A 15,093-nucleotide genomic window follows, 5' to 3' on the forward strand; every position below is an offset into this window, starting at 1 on the left:
GGGTGAGGGGGGTGCCACCCAAGTGGTCCGGGGTTCGGACCCAGAGAGGCGAAACGCGCCCGGCTGGGAATCGATGACGGCTGGGGAAACTCGGGCAAACCTTTCCTGGGGAATCACCCCTCCGAAACCCCACCGCCGAGGCGCCGCAGCGGAGGGTGAGCGGAGGCTGAGGGAGCTCAAACTTGCAAGAGCTGGAGGCGGCGGCGGGCGGGCGGCTGTCGCCCGAGCGCTGCGCCTGCGGGGGGAGGGGAGGCGGCTGCTGGGAGGGAGGGAGGGCGGGCAGAGGGAGGGGGAGGAGGAAGAGGAGGGAACCAGGGAGGGGGGACGCGTTGGGATCGCGGCGTGCGGCTGCAGACGGAGCTCGGGCTCCCAGCGGCAAGGTGAGGCAGAGCTACGCTCCTCGCTGAACGCGGGCCGAGCTCGGCGGCTGCGGAGGAGACGCGCCAGAGCCCAGACCGCGACCGAGAGCGGGAGCGAGGCGGGCGGCGGCGGCGGAGGGGGAGCCCACGAGCCGCCGGGCGGGGAGCCCAAGCCGCGCTGTCGCCGTGCAGGGACGACTTGGCCAACACACACACACTCACACTCACACACACCCAGCCCGAGCGGGCGCTCGCGGCTATCCGTCAACATGGCGCTGGGGCTCCTGCCCGAGCGCGGGCGGCAGCAGCGGCGGCGCGGGAGCTGCTGAGCCCGGCCGAGCCCGGCCAGCCGCGGGAGCCCGAAGGATCGCGCGGGGCTGTCGCCACCTGCCCGGAGGCTTTGAGCCCGCCCCGCCCCGCCCCGCCCCCACCCGGCCCAGAGCCCACCCCTCGGCGGGGCCGACCCCGAGGGCAGCCGGCTGGCAGCAGACGGCGAGGGAGGCGAGCGAGCGCGGCGCTGCGAGCGGGCTGCGGGCAGCCGGGGACGGCAAACTTTGCTGCTCGCCGCGCTTCCCTGGCCCGGCTCCTTCTCCGCTCGCGAACGTCGCCACCCCACTTTTCTCCAACCCCGCACACCTCTCCCTACCCACGCAACCGCCCCTCGCTCCTCCTTGGCGCCTCGACTCCGCTCGGGGGGAAAACTTGAAAGCGCCGGATCGCAGGCTCCCTGCTTACTCCCCGGCCGGAGATTTCAGGTCAGTGCCCGGAACACCTTTCCCCGGGGAGGCCGCGCGGGCGGGCGGGCGGGCGGGCGCGCCGCGGGCTGCAGTCGGCCCCCTCCCTCCGGGCCCCCGCCCGCCGTGGGTTGCTCCTCCGACTCTCTCGCGTACCCCGCGAAGCTTTCGCCTCGCGCTTCCCTTCGGCTGCTTTGCTCGCTTTCGTTTTTATTTCATAGCTATGTTATTAAAAATGCAACCAACCTAAGCGGCCCCGCGTGGGCACCAGGGAGGGAGGGGTGCCTGCCGCCTCCCGGGAGGCTGGGAGGAGAGCAGGGAGTGCGCGGAGTGGAAGTTTGCAGGCTGTGTGTGTCTGTGTGCGCGGGAGCGCGGTCGCCTCTGAGCGCCGCGAATCGGGCGCAGGAGCGGGGCGGGGGGGGAGCTGGGCTGGAAGCTGGGAAGCTCGGCTCGGCGTTAGCTCGCGAGCAGGAAGGGGAGGGCGGCGGGTTCCCGTCTGCTTTCTTTTTCGACTCGGGAAAGAACTGTAAAAACCCCCAGCCGCCGCCGCCTCGTCTCGCCTCTCCGGGGGCCAGTCGTTCCTCCTAGTGGAACGACGGCGTGTGCGTGCGTGAGGGTGTGTGGCGGACGCCCCGGGCCGAGCCGAGCTCGACCTGCCGCCGCCGCCGCCGCGCAACTCGGGAAGGGAGTCCCGGGTTTTTTCTTGGCTTGCCCCAAAGCACGAATCACGTGGATTAAAGAAAAAAAAAAAAACTACTAGGAAATCGAGCAGAGCGAGGGGTTCCGACTCGGCCCACCAGCCAGGTCAGACGCTTTGTTTTGCAAATGTTCTTTTAAAATTATAATCCGCGATCCCCTCCCACCCCTACCTTCCCCCCGACCTCGCGAGATAGGTTTTAAGTTATGAGCCCCTCGAGGTGGGGATAAAACGTGCGTGTGCGGGGGCGGCGGCGGGAAGGGAGGGCGAGGGCGGGGGCGGGGGGGGGCCGAGACCTGGCCCTCCACTGGGCAGTGGGGAGTCTGATGGGAAGCCCTGTTGGGCGTGTGCGAGTCTGCGGCCGGAGGAAGTTGGTCCCACTCGGAGGGCGTGCAGCGCAGAGGCTGAGGGCGAAGAGGAACTTGCGCACCCGGGCGCGATCCTCTGCCGAGGCGGGAGGGCAAGGCGCCGCCGCGCCGCGGGGCCCGCGCTCCGAGCAGGCGGGCGGCTGCGCTGCAGAGCCTCCGCCAACTCGGGGGCTCCGGGCGGCGGCGACGTGCGCCTACTGTTTACGAAGCAAGCCCTGGGGCGCCGTGTGCGGAGTAGGGCGGCTGGAGGCACTCGTGGTCCCGGCGGGCTTCCCGCCGCTCGCACTCTCGAGTGGGCACGTCCCCGGGTTCCTGAGACGGCGAAGTCTGGTCGCGTGTAGGCCGAGGCCCGGCGAGGCTTAATTTGCTGTTAATGAATCTTTTCCAGAAAGTCCATGATCTCCAGCTTGAGGCTGTGAGTGCCCGCGCGCGAGGGCGCGCGCCGCCGACGTCTGTAGGGTGGGGGTTGGGAATGGAAGAGCGAAGGAAGGGGGAGGGTTATGTGTATTTAAAAACAAACCTTAAAAAGAAACCAGCGCGCTTCAAATAGGTATTCGCGCAGCCTCGCTGTGTCTGGACTGGACAGCTCCGGATTTTAGCTGTTTTTTCCCCCCCTTCTTTTTTTGAGAGAAGACTAGGGGAGGGGTGGTGGTATTTGGTTCTAGGGGTAGCCTTTTGGAGAAAAATCCTTAAAGTGGGCTGGGAGTAAAAACAGGGAGGAAATGGCCCACCCCAGAAGGTGGTGGGTGGTGAACGCAGACAGACTTGGGTATTTCTAGCCATCTGACACTTCCTGTGGCACTGGAAACGGACGCCGCGGGCCGAAATCAATCCTTAGGAGGTGTTGGATTTGGTTTTGCCAACAGAATTGCTTGTGTGGAAGGCGTTTTAATTGTCGGCCTCGGAGACTCCTGTACGTGGACACTTGGAGAATACGTTTGCTTCTCGACCCTTCCCACTCCACCCCCGACCTGTTATCTGGTGTGGGCTTTGCAATGTTGGTTCTCGTGTTTATTTTGGGCATGATTTCACCGCGTGGAGGAAAGGTGGGGGGAAATGGCGGTGATTAATATGCCGTCCAGGTTTAATCCGAGGCTGGGCTTCGGTGTTCGGGTGTATGCCGCCACTCGCCTGGATTGCCTGGGGTAGTTAGGGGAGCGCGCGGGGTTCGGGCGCCAGGCGCTCGGTGGGAAGGTCGGGGCTGGTGCTCGGACGGCCCCAGCGCTGTCCTTTGAGGCGCTGTCACCAGTAGGTGACTGAGAGTTAATTAGGAAGTGTTCTCCGGATCAATGGGCCGCACAGCTCATTAGCGATTCTCTCCAGCCCTTTGCAGGGCCGGCCGGGCCTCTGCCTCCCACACAGGCCGGGGCCCCGCGGCCCGGGCTGCGGAGAGTGCCGCTGGGAAGTGGGGAGGGACCGGCAGCGAGGGGCGGCAGGGAGACGAGTGTAACTTCGCCGGGCGGCGCGTTGCGTGCGGCGCCGCGAGGCCCGCGCAGCCCGCTCTTTCTTCCTGCTCTCGGTCGCCTAGACTGTGTCTTTAACTCGCTCCCGCTCGCGTCGCTGCCTGGCTGCTCCTCCCCGCCTCCCTCGCCTATCTCTTGTTCTCTAAGCACGACGCCTGTGCTCCCCGCCCAGTTTGGGATTAGACAAGATAAAAATAGGACTGCCCAGCGCGCAGAGCTGTGACTGTGCCCCGGCAGCCGGGCTGGCGGGAGCGCGGGGGGCCAGGGCCGGGGAGGACCCGCGGCGCGCTTGGGGCGGCCCGCGCCGGTAGGCTCCCACCCCCACCCCGCAGGCGCGTTTACGCTCCCCGGGTTCTGTCCGCCGGGAACCGTGCGGGCAGGGGGACCTGGGCAGGGTCTCGGCGCTCTCGCGGGTGTTGTTGGTGTGCCTGTGATAGATCGGTCTAGACAGGCATGCAGGCTCCCTCCCGGCTGAAGGACGGGAAGGGGGGGGCGGGCCGCGGCGGCGGCGGCAGACTCCCGTGAGCAGCGAGTGAGCGAGCAAGCCTGCGGGCCCAGCGAGCAGGGTGGAGGGAAGGCTGCGAGGGTTTCTCTTAACCCTTTAAAGGCCATGAGGAGAGTGTAAGGGGGGGTGGGCAAAGAGCCTCATAGAAATTCCTGGAGGCAGAGTAGCCTTCAGCGGGGAGGGGGCGGGAGTCTGGGCCTAGGGTTTTCCTTTCTCTTCTGTGCATGCACGTTCATATCCTGGTGCATTGGGCTGGATTCTTCGACAAACCAAACGCAGCTGCTAGATGATCTAGTTTGACGTGGTACTTCTCAATGGGGGAGGTGTAGACACACGCAATGGGCACCCTCACTTCAAAGAACTGAGTTCGAGAGATGCAGATGTAGACCTCAGTGTTCCCAGAGAGAATTCATGCCGGCAGTCCAGTGTGGGAAGGTCTGCTCAGAGCTGTAGTCGGGTGGGGCCTCTGACCAAGACTGCTACAGATAGAAGACCTGAGCCGGACGTGCCAGGCCAATGTGTACAGGTATGCATTGGAGAGAGCAGAGGGGTCCTTGAGTTGTCTCTGTAAGTAGACACACTTTTACCCATAAACTTGTGGGGAGTTACAATCAGATACATGCAGGGAGACAGCCTCCAAACAGGAGTTGGACAGTGATGTGTGCAAGATCGAGCATCTGTATACACATACGTTGGGCCAATATTGAATTGGTCTAAAAATTTAATACAACTCTGCAGACGTTGGTCTAGTTCTTTCCAGAGGTTGAAATTGGTGAGTGGGTTACCCTGTATATAAATAAATCATTAGTAACACTCCTGTTTTCTTCACCTTCCTTTCCCTTTTAGAGTTTGTGGTCTAGGGGATCCTCTAGTTACATTTAAACTGCAAACCCATATTGGTCTGGCCTGGGAATGAGCTACATTACAGGCAAAGCAACAATGTAAGTAGAGGGGAGGTGTATGTGTTAGACAGGAATGCTCAGATTAAGATGTGGGCCTGGATGACATGTGCCGAGACAAATCAAGACACTTGGGTTCCAGTGCCCACGTGGAACAAGAGATACATAAGAGATAAAGAACTGGCCAGGAGGAATGTAAACATGGATATGCAAATAGAGAGACCTATGGCGATGTTCTAAGAGAAAATCCCAGACTTTATTGAGCTGGAAACTGGGGGCTGAATTTCTGTAAGTAGGTTCCAGAGACAAAAGCCCATTTAAAGGTGTGAAGAGGGTCACTTGGAAACACAAAAAGCATTCATATGCATACATCCATGCTTAGATACATGGGCTGAATGACAAAAACTCCTCAATGCCTGATAAAGACTGTCCTGCCGAGTGAAACCCGACGTGGGCAAGGAAGTGTGGGCCACACAACCACATTCAAACACTCATTCACAGGGAAATGCATCCTTGGCTAGAAGGAAACTGAGGGCAGAGCGGCCTAGCTAAGGGTGGATGGCTCTCAATTAGTAAGATTACTTCTGGTTACAGTTTCTTGCCGTCTAGAGCAGGAGAGAGGGTAAGTGTTGATCAGGTAGGAGGAATTCTAAGAGATTTTGAGTTCTTAACCTTCAGTGGATGAATGGTGGAGGAAAAAGAAAGGAGTAGCTTTCCACTTTGGGTCAGGAGGAATGGATGTTGCCTTGCTCCAAGTCCTGTTTGCAGAGGTGGCTCAGGGCCTAGTGGACTGATAAAGACAGAACCAAAAGAAGTGCGAAGTTCGGCCTCTGGGAAGAATAAAGGGGACGTATGCTTTCATTTTGGTATGCATTCATTTTTTTTCTGGAGGAGACCATGCAGGGACGGCCTGCGGAGGGTGGATTAGTGGGCGCCTCTGTGACCCCAGACGCGCACGTAAACTAGGCTAGGGTTTGGTTTGCCCGCGGCGTCGATTTGCCGCGGTCCCTCTTTGTCTGAGCCCAGCCGGGAATTCCAACTTTTATTGGGAAGACCGCACTCGGGTGGAGCCCGCGCCGGGTCGGGCGGGGCAGGGCTGGGCCGCGGGCTGGGCGGGAGGCTCGCAGGCCTCAGTGCCGCCCGAACCCCGGGACACCAGGACTGCTCTCGGGAGCGCCCGGCAGCCCTGATAATGCCACCTTGGTGGTTTCCTCGAGGGCGCCGGGCCGGGCCGAGCCAGCCCGGCGCGGCAGGGCGGGGGGCCGCGCGAGTCCACTTGGGCCGCTGCGCCCCACTGCTCCCCCTCCGGCCCCACCCCTCCCCCGCCAACCCGAGGCCGAAAGGAGCTCAGAAGGCCCTTTGTTAGGCCCCAGGGTCACACCCGTGCCCTGGGGGCCGCGGAGGGGCGGGAGAGCGGTGCTCTCGGCGAGAAAGGACCTTCTCCTTGTTTGGAGGCCTCGGCCGCCCGCTCACACGGTTCAGGCCTGGCGGGGCCTCGCCCAGTCCGGGGAGGGGAGGCCGCGGCCCGCCACGGCTGCTGTGCCAGTGTGTATGGCCGACAGGATTCCGTCTGTTTGCAAAGCCGGCTGCGCTGCTAGGGCCTAGGTGACGGCGGCCGGATTGAGAAGCAGCTGGGGCAGGAGTGAATGGCCTCCTCAGGCCGCCCCCGTGGTGGCCAAGCCGCCTTCGTCTCGAGCACTTGGCCCGGGACGTCCACCGACCTCCAGCCCGACCCGACGGCTTTCGCAGGTTGCCCCCGATGTGTTCGTGGGGAAGGAATATCTGACTTTGTGTTGGATGAGAATTAACTAACGAGGCTTTTCCGCGATATTTCTGTAGAAGGCCCCCTTTCCCAGAAGGCCCCCTTTCCTTTCCGCCTGCCCCTAATCGAGGGTCTCGGAAATGGGGGTCCTCACTTGGTTATTTTTTAGAGCCATGTCTCCGCAGCCAACATCGCCCCTCAGCACCCACGGGCTCGGCTCCCCTTGATTAGACTAGCGGGGAAAGTCCGCGAGGAGAAGATCCTGACAGCATAAAATATAATTTGTGATCTAAAAGACAGTTTCCAGTATAATCTCATTATGCACCACAGACTCCCGGTGTTATTTTGTGGAAGGCGGACAATGATCAATTTACATTGACCCGGGGCTGGGCGAGCTTTTAGATGGTAATTGCCATATTGATTTGCATGCAAAAAGGAGACCTGCTAAAATTAAAGACCGGAAGCTAAATTAAACTAAATTTATTGTCTAGGTGCAAACCAGAGGAACTACTGGGGGAGGGGGTGTGAGTCAGGTCAGGGTGCCAGGGGCAGAGCAGGTGAGAGGCCCAAGAGCTTCAGGAGGTCACAAATTTGGGAGTGATCTTTGCCCTTGTGATTTTATAATGTGAGGAGGGGGGCTTGTTTAGGGTCTGGGGACCCAGCGGAAAAAAGTTATAAACAGGCACTATTGTATTGAAGGCACTGGTGTCTTTTAATGCTAATAGTAACTGCGAGGGGGAGGTTAATAGGGTTATAGGGGTCTTCCTGCACCATTTCCGGCACCCCCCCATTTCTATTGTTCTACTCGAGCGCTCGCAGCCGTGCCGGGGACACCCAAAACTCTTGTAGCTGAAGAGTTAAAAAAAAAAAAAAAAAAAAAAAAAGCCGTTAACCCTTTCCACCCCACTCCCTCCCCCCTCCTCCCCCAGCGTAAGCTCTTTCCGAGAGCGCGCAAGTGTCGGGCGCGCACTGCACGCGCGCGACGGGCAGGCCCGGCCCGTTGGAGGCTGCGCGAGTTCCTCCCCGGACGCAGCAGTCCCAGGCTTGGCCGGACGCCGATCGCTTCGGGAACCCGCCCGCTCCAGGTGGCCCAAGGCGGGGGTGGGGGGGCACGTCTGCTGAGGGCCGGGGGCGGGGGGGCGTCGCCTCCCTGGAGGTTGGAAGGCACTGCAGAGAGCGGGGGGGGGGGGGGGGGCGGAGACTGGAAACCCTGCCCCGATCGCCAAGGCCGGAAAGTTTAAAAAAGAGAGAAAGCTACTGGCTAGAAGCCAGGGCTGGCCGGGCCTCTGGGGCGTGTTCGGCTGGCTAGCGAGGTGAGGACTCGGCGCCGCCATCGCCTCGATCCCTCCCGCTGCCGAGGCCCTTGCCCGTCCAGTCGCTCCTGGGGCCATTTCGTACATCGCGAGCCTCGGCCCCTGAAGGAGCAACCGGTCCGGGGCTGGGAAGCCCGCAGGGGCGGCCGAATGTGCGGTGCCCCTGCCCGTCCGGGTCCCCACCGGACCAAGCTGGAGACGGCCCTTGGTGGCGTCGACTGTGGGAGTTCCTGGAGCATCTGAAAGCCTGGGGCAGACCTGGAAATTGGGGGTGGGGTGGGGAAGGGATGTTGGGCGCCAACCCCACGCTTCTGGAACGAGAAGTTGGGGAAAGGAAAGTTACTCCAGCCCCCCAGCTTGTCTCGGAGTTTGGCTTTTTGTGGGGCCCCCCAGGGGTCCAGTAGGGCCTGGCATCTTGCAAGCCACTTCCCTCTTAATTCCCTCCTCCACCCCACTTCGGTTTCTGGGGGTTTTCCGTTAAAACTCTAGGAAAGGTAAGTGTAGGCACTCTTTCCAAAGGGCTTTTGCTCTATCTAGATAATTTGATTTATTGCTTTATGTGGCAAAACTAGGGTGGCAAGCCTAGTTCTAATCCCAGGAGTCAGCGCTTTCTGCAGAGGCCTGAGAGTCGCGACCCACCTAGCCCTATCTATTCTGGGCTTTTGGAGGAGGCGAAAGTGGAGCCTTGTTGGGAGCCCTGGCCTCACACCAGGGTATTCCAGTGTAGGGAGATGCATGAGACGTCGGGGAAACGGTGAAAGACTTCAAATGGACCAAGAGATTACTGGGTGTAGGAGAAACTGGGTTCCAGGCTCCTTGTGGACCGAGTTACATAGCTGTTACATGCTATCCTTTTCCTCTGTACAAGGGCTAAGGAAGCCGCCTGAACTTCTTGGGGATTTGGAATGGCACAATTAGACCAATAATTGGCTCCTCTCCGAAACTCCAGGACTGAGTTTGACCGTGGCCCATTTTTACTAGCTGTGTGACCTTGAGGGCAAGTTATTTATGGCCTCTGAGCCTCAGTAAGTTTCTTCATTTGTAAGACTGGGAATAATTATCCACCTTTAGGATCAAAGAATACTTGGCACATAGTAGGCCCTGAGGATTAGTAATTGCTTTGAATGACTGGTCATGTTCCTGTAAGTTGCTCCTCTATTCCCTGCTGCCCCTGAGACCCTCTGAGACCCCTGGAAACCTGCTTAGGTCAGTGTCTGGGGACCCTCGATGCAGGGTAAGTTCCCCTCCCAGGGTATTCCCAAGAATACTCCTCCAGGTCTGCCTCTGTGGGTTCCTCTTTCTCTTTGTTGCAGTTCTTTGCATTCTGTGTTTTAAAGGATTCCATATGAAAGGACTTGGATTTTTTTTTCCCCCTAAGTGGGATCATTATATGGTTAGGAATTGATTCCAGAACCGGTATCTAGGTGCTCTTTGGCAAGCCTTCCCGTCATTCTTTTGGGGGGGGGGGGACAGCAGTGGCTGGAGGGGAGAGACCTGGTTGGAAGAGGTGAGAGGGGTGGCCTGCTGCAGAGGCCAGAGGTGCTGTGGTTTGTTTGATAGGGATTAAGTCCGGATGTTATGAGGTCTCAGTGTGGTTTTCAATAAAGTCTGCCAGGGATTGCTTCTTTTATATCGATATGTATTTAAAAAAATTACTAACATGAGAAGAAAACCAGACCTGTATGGATGCAGGCCGGTAGTAAGCTACTGTGATCAGGTTTCCCCCTCACTCCCAGAGGGGAAGTCAGCATTTGATTGAAGCTACACTTGGTTCTTGACTCTCAGGGGATGCCTGCTCTGAAACAGGAGCCCTCCCTTTCTCTCCTCCTCTCCCCCCCTCCTCCCTCTTTTTCCCTTCTTCCCCTAAAAGCCTTTGTGCTGAAAGAGCTTCAGTAGGCACGAATCCCCGGTCCCTCTCTAAAGAATGCCTTCCAGCCTTTGCTGACATTGTTTTGTGAACAGTGGGTTTTACCAGGCCAGCAGTTTTCCCCCCATCTTAGCTCACTATTGTAGAGGTAGAGTCTGGCCAGGATGATTTCCACAGCATGTAGCCAGGGCCTTGCCTGTAATCTGAAGACACCTTAACCTTTGCCCTAGGTGCCCCCAGAGGGGGGTGAAGGTGCGGAGAGCCGGGACAGGGGGTTGTTGTTGAGAGTCTGTTTGTTTTCTCCAGCAACAGAGGCTGAGGGCGGAGTGGGGCGAGTCAGAGAGTATGTATGTTCCAGCTTTGCGGCTGATTTAAAACTTGGTTTAATTGGAGAAACTCTTAGGCATTTAACAGTTCTGTACAAACGCAGACTTGAAATAGCTGTAGGCCTACGTCATTTAGGAAAGAATAAATGAAGTACAGAAATGTCCAAACTATGTAAATCCTGGAGTTGTCTGCCCTCCCATAAACACATGACAAGTGCCAAGGCATTTCCAGTCAAAACACCCGTGGAACCAGCAGTCTCCATCCTTTGTATTTATTATTTTATTAACAGCATTTTACACAGCATTTAACAAGCACAGGCTGCCTGCTTAGCACCACGACTCAGCAGACTAAGGGGTGGAAAGCGCATGGGGGTGGGGAGGGCTGGTCTCTAGAAGAGACTTCTAGCAGGAGAAATCCCTTCCGATGGGTAAGGAAAAGTAAGTAGCATTTGGGGTGTATTTCTACTGGCCCTAAAGAGAAGGCAAAAGTAATGCTTTGGAGGAAGAAATCCCCTCTCTCTTCTCAGCAGGGAAGTTGTGTAGATATGGTATGTCTGGTCTCGTGTCGATTCTAGAAGGTGAAACAAGATCTATTTCATGATACTCTACCCATCGGTTATTGGTGATTTTCAAAGAATAAGTATTTGTCTGCTATCGTTATTCTATATCCTGGTGGAAAGTTTATAACGAAAAGTAATGCCTTTTTTAAGTCATAAAATGAGCCTTGTATGATTATTTAATTAAAATCTATTTAAGGACCGATTAGGCGTGTAATTTGCGCTAATAATGACGATTATGGAAATGTTCAACTTAACCAAAAATCATAAAGGAGACATTTTGATCAGTGGGGCGACCAGTAAGTATTCAGGGAGTTGGACAGTTTCTGAAACACAAGGCATCGGGCTGCAGCAAGTGAAGAGCTGCTGGCCTCCCTGCCCCGACTCCAGGCATAGCCAGGGCAGGCCAGCCCACGCTTTGCTGGGCATAGAAACCGACCCTGGGAGTCTGAACAACCTTTATTCCCAGCTGAGGAAATGGGGGAGGGGTGCTTCCCCAAGCTACCAGGAGGAGAAAACTCTGGGAGAGGCTGATAAACCACACAGAAATCTCTGCGAAATGGCTGTGCTCTTTTGCTTTAACAATCAGCAGCGACAAACGCAAGCTGCCTTGGCTAGCCTTGGCTGGAGCCTGGAGGGGTGGGGGGGAAGGGGGTCCCTTGTTCCGGAGAAACCTGCCAGCTGCTGGGCTTGGTGCGAAGGCAGCGAAGGCAGACACAATGCTGCTGTTGTTGGTTTGATCTCTAACTGTGGATTGTTAGTCTGGCTTTAACTATGTGGTAAGGGGGGAATGTGAAGGCTGTTTACAGCGAGTGCAAATAATGTGACAGCTGTTGGTGCACGAGCAGCGCTGCGCCTCCGCTGCACTCACACAAAGCGCGCACTATGCAGGCCCGCGGAGAGCCGCAGAGGTGGCCGCCACTTTCTGGCCAGAGCGTCCTCAGATGAGAGAAAGCTCAGCAGCACTCCCCACCCGCCCTCCTCCCCCCAGCACACACCTTTATGGCTCCCAGGATTGGGATGGAGGTGCAGGATGGTTTGTGTGTTGTGGTTTAGGGAACTTGTTAGGCAGAGGTGGTAGAGAAGGCCCACGGGGTCATGAGTGTCACTGCCCTAGGGGAGGTTGGCCAGGATCTGTGGGCCTGGGTCCTCAGCTGCTTATGACAGGGGTTTTTAAGATTTGGGAAAATAACTTTCAGCCCTAAGCAAGCTTGTTGGAAAGAATGTATTATTAACTGAAGGCTTTCTGGAAATTGCAGAGCCTCTGAAGGCCGTTGTTCCCCCCTCTGAAATGGCCCTGTTATTCAGACAAGTTAGAGAGTCAGGCGGCCGCTGTGTTCTATGCACTTGGCACTGGTTCCCCGAGAGGCAACGCAAGTGTGTAGGTTTAGGACCCACAGGGGGATGCATTTGGGTGAAATGGGCGCAGGTTGGCTTTTGATTACCTGCATCTCTTAACTTTCCCTCCCGAGCATTCCCATTTTCAAGAGCGCATTTGCCTTCCGCTACGGGACCAAAGGTGCAGTCCTGAGGTCTGCCCACAGCGCCACCCACTCTGTGACTTAATCAACTAGATGCCCACAGCCACAGGCCTTCTCTGAGTTTCTGGTCCCCCACCAGGCACTGCAGGGAGGCACCAGGGTGGGAGGGAGAGCAATTGGTGGCGGCCTGGAGATGCATGGCTGGCCCAAGCAGGCTCAGGGTGGCCAAGAAGGTGGGCCTGCCTCTGGGCTGTCCTGGGGCAAGCTGGGTATAAAAATCGCTCCCCCCATCCCAAGGTTGAAGCCTTCGCAGCTCTGGCCCCTGGGTTTGGAGGCTCATTTAGAGCTGACTTAATTCTATATCCCATCCTTCTATGTGACTTTGATCCCTGGGTCTCCAGCCTACAGGATATCTGCAAATCAAGTTCATTGTCGTCGTCGTCGGCCCCCCCCCCCCCCCCCCGCCCGCAGGTCTACCGTCTCTGAGTTTTAATGTTGACTTCTACATCTAGTTAGGTTCCCTAGTGGAGAGCTGGGAGATGCTTCTGGAGCGATACATGAACTTCGGTGCCAGTTCTATAAATTGGTGTCTTTTTATGACGTGTGCCATTTTCTGTAGGAATGTTGCTTGCAAAACGAGTTTCGCCTTGGAGGAAAGGCGGAAAGATAAACAAGCCTGCAACGCCAAAACACTGGCAGTCTTTCCCTCCTTCCAGCTCTCTTAAAGCAGCCGGGCTGTATTTCCAGGATTAGACTCGAGCTTGTGAGGAGGGACTCTGGTTGGCTTTTTTTTCCCCCAAGCAAATGCAAATTAGAGAAAAATAATTTTCTTTCAACGATATGCAATGTATTAGTCACTTGTTATCGTGCTCCGAGGCAGGCCTAATTTGCGTGTCTGCCAGCTCGCTCACATCTGCTCGGCGCTGTTCTGGGCATTTTAACCTTGGCGGTGTCGTGTCTAGTCCCACGGATCAAGGAGGAGTAATTAAGCTCTGAACAGCTACAGAAATTCACGGGCCCCCGTCTACACTGCAGTCGTTCACAGCTTTGTTTGGGGTGTTCCGAGTTCCAAGGCTGAGTAGCAAACACGGGGTTCCTATTGTTCCTTGTAAAGAAAGTGGGAGCCCTTCTCCTCCTCTGACCCTCATCCCCAGCCTTCCCAGGACTCCCAGGTGGCGCACAATCAGCAAGGAACCCGGGTGAAGATCGAAGGACCCTGGGTATTATGCATCTTTTATGCATAAAAAGTTCCTTTGTGCTTCCTGTGTGTACTAATAATAGCTGTTGTTAATAGTCTTATGGTATAGCTTGTTCCTTGGGGGGGGCATTAAGTGCGTTTTATTCCTACAAAGCCCTAGTGGAGACTGCAGTGCATTGACACCCCCTCTGGAGTTGTGGTATGGATTGTTTATTCTGGATTTGCCCCCAGGTTGTGTAGACTCCAAGTGGGAACCCAGCTCTGTAGGGACTAGATTGAAGGGGGTGTGTGAGGTTTTTTGGGGGAGGAGGAAGGGGGAGTAGGGGTGATTAATTGCATTCAACCTAGGTTTTCTGTCCTGGGCCGCCTCCTGTCGAGGGACACCAGCTTCTAAACGGGCCCCCTCTTGCATACACACGTGGTTGTGTGTGGCAAAACCGTGAAAGAAAGTGAAAGGAACAAAAAGCCGAGGCAGTGGCCTGGACGGGCGTCTGGGGAGAAGGGGAAGCATCCGACGTTGGTCCATGAGCTGACCCGGGGCCATGGCTCTGCCTGGGGGGCCGGGCGGGGGGGGGGGGCGAGCGGGGTATGTAGCTGACAGCTCCAGTTTGGCAGCGACTCGCCTGGTCTATCCTTGCTGGTGCGCCCCCCCCCCTTTACGGTTGGCTACACTTAGTTTGCATCTTTCTGGGCAGGGGGCGTCCACGGAGAGCAACCCTCCAGTCCGGTCGGAAGGGAGCCCAGGACGATGGCCGGGAGGGGTCTGCAGTGCCCATTCCCCGGGTGGGCTCGGCAGCATATCCTGGGTTCTCCGTGCGCCTACCCAAAGTTCCTTTTTGTCAAGAGATTCCGTGGCGGGTACAGAAGGTGCGGCGGGGGCGCAGGAAGGGGAGCGCGCGGGCCGCAGGGCCCGAGGGGTTAACTGGGGTCGGGGGACTGCGGAGGTTGGGTCTCCTCCGGGAGAGAGCTGGAGTTCCTGGAAGGCTGGGCGGGGGCGCGTGGCGAGGCTGTGGCTGTGTGCCGGGGCGCGGCCCCGCGCGGGGACCTGGGCGGAGGAGCCGCGGGGAGGGGCGGGCGAGCCCGGAGCAGCTCGAGTGTGTGTGGTGGGAGAGAAAATCCCTTTGTTGCCGACCGATCGTGCTTGGGGCTGAGGCGGGGGAGGGGGCGCCCCTCCCCCGCTCTCCCTGCAGCCTCCGCCGCTGCCGCCCGAGGGCCAAGTTCACTCCCCGAGCGACCCGAGTGGCTCTCTGCTCTGACCCAGGCGCCCTGGGAGGAGGCAAGGAAGGTTCTGGTTGCTTGAAAGGTCGGGGCTGCGCGAGTTTCCCGTCCTCCTCTCTCTCTCTCTTTCTCCCCTCCTGCTCCGCAGTTCAGTCTGTTAGTAATGCAAAACTTGGGGCGTGGGTGGGGACGCCCCGGAGGCAATGGCCATGGCTTGGAGTGTGCCAAGAGACAGCGCCTGGGCAGGCTGGATGACTGCTCCCAACCCCCCACCCCTCCAGCACCCAGGGAGGGCGGGAGGACCGAGCCAGCGGCGACCTCCCTCAGCCCTACCCCTGGAAGCCTG

General features: G+C 57.8%; 1 protein-coding gene across 8 annotated transcripts in view; it reads left to right on the plus strand.

Annotated features, from left to right (window-relative positions):
• BCOR (BCL6 corepressor) overlaps window positions 1-15,093 on the plus strand; it is a 115,696-nt gene that overhangs the window by 69,963 nt on the left and 30,640 nt on the right. For 3 of the 8 annotated variants that reach the window (XM_087426780.1, XM_087426786.1, XM_087426787.1), the window contains exon 1: window positions 373-1,114. The exons of 2 other annotated variants lie outside the window; for them this stretch is intronic. The gene's annotated coding sequence lies outside the window, so the exon portion shown is untranslated. 3 more of the 8 variants (XM_087426785.1, XM_087426781.1, XM_087426784.1) reach the window with 3 other exon arrangements.

This window comes from Ceratotherium simum, chromosome X, assembly GCF_057802395.1.
Source record: "Ceratotherium simum simum isolate JZ-2026a chromosome X, ASM5780239v1, whole genome shotgun sequence".
Classification (NCBI taxonomy): domain Eukaryota; kingdom Metazoa; phylum Chordata; class Mammalia; order Perissodactyla; family Rhinocerotidae; genus Ceratotherium; species Ceratotherium simum.